Genomic DNA, 1,125 nt, shown 5'->3' with positions numbered 1-1,125 from the left:
AAACAAAGGTTTATTTACAAGTTACCACAACTGTCAAAATCGGCAAAACCAAAGTAGCGGTACCACTGACGGCACCACCTTTCTTCGCTGCATCGTGCATACATACATAAAATGTGAAGTTACATAAAAAAGATGTTTTAATTATTGCACTCGATTTTACTATTTTTTTTAAAGAGGTGTGTATGTTGTCTCGAATTCGATTTGCTATGGAAGGATAAGCTTTGTTCTTCCCCTCCTCCTGACGGCTTTCAAAATGGAATTCATTTGCGTTCAAATTTTCCACTCTGTAGTAAATGCAAATGTTGTGGAGTGCTCAAACAACGTTTATAATTTNGAAACAGTAGTTTCTTACAGACTAGTTACAAAATTAATATATGCAGGACACTAAAACTATTGATTAAACTGGATACAAGATTCAAAAGAAAGAATACAAAAGATTAATAAACAAATTTCTTGAGTAAGAGAAATCAAGTGAGATAGAATTCGAGATCAAATTAAGCTCATTTAAGGTACGTACCAAGGGGGCATTGCAGTTTTCTATTAAAATATTTGGTACTAACAAATGCTTGGCTTGCTTCGCGACGCCTGATAAGAACTTTTGCGTTGACCAATACAAAAATAGGTTTGAAATGCAAAAAGGGTTTGTAATGTAAACGCTATTGGCTTCGGTTGAAAGGTTAAATCCTGCTGTTCCACAGGAAGAAAGAGTTCTCCCGCTCAAACGAGGACATTTATGTCCCTATCGTGTTCTTTTTAATTCGTCCCACTTCTTCTTGATATACCCATGGCCCGTTGGTGTGTCTAGGACATATGAGGCGCCTTAAAAATTTTGCGCTTCTTTGTATTCATACTTAAAAGATGGGGTTTACTTAAGTTCTGAACACATTGAAAACGACGAGCTACGGACCACAGCTTCCAATTTGTCATCTTCATTATCTAAACGCTTTGTCGATGGCGACATGATTTCTTTGAAAGCCGCAGCAACATCATGAATTTGTATGAGTTTGACATAAAAGATGAGGAAATAGATCTAATCTAGCCACAACCACAGCGGTTGCGTAGCCCGGTCGTCGCCAAAATAATTATCTACATAAGAGTACGTGTTAAAATAATTTGACAGCTGTG

The sequence above is a fragment of the Rhagoletis zephyria genome, unplaced genomic scaffold, assembly GCF_001687245.7.
Source record: "Rhagoletis zephyria isolate East Lansing unplaced genomic scaffold, Rhagoletis_zephyria_1.1 Rzeph_scaffold_15210, whole genome shotgun sequence".
In the NCBI taxonomy this organism is placed as follows: Eukaryota; Metazoa; Arthropoda; class Insecta; order Diptera; family Tephritidae; genus Rhagoletis; species Rhagoletis zephyria.
This window is presented reverse-complemented; position numbering follows the sequence as displayed.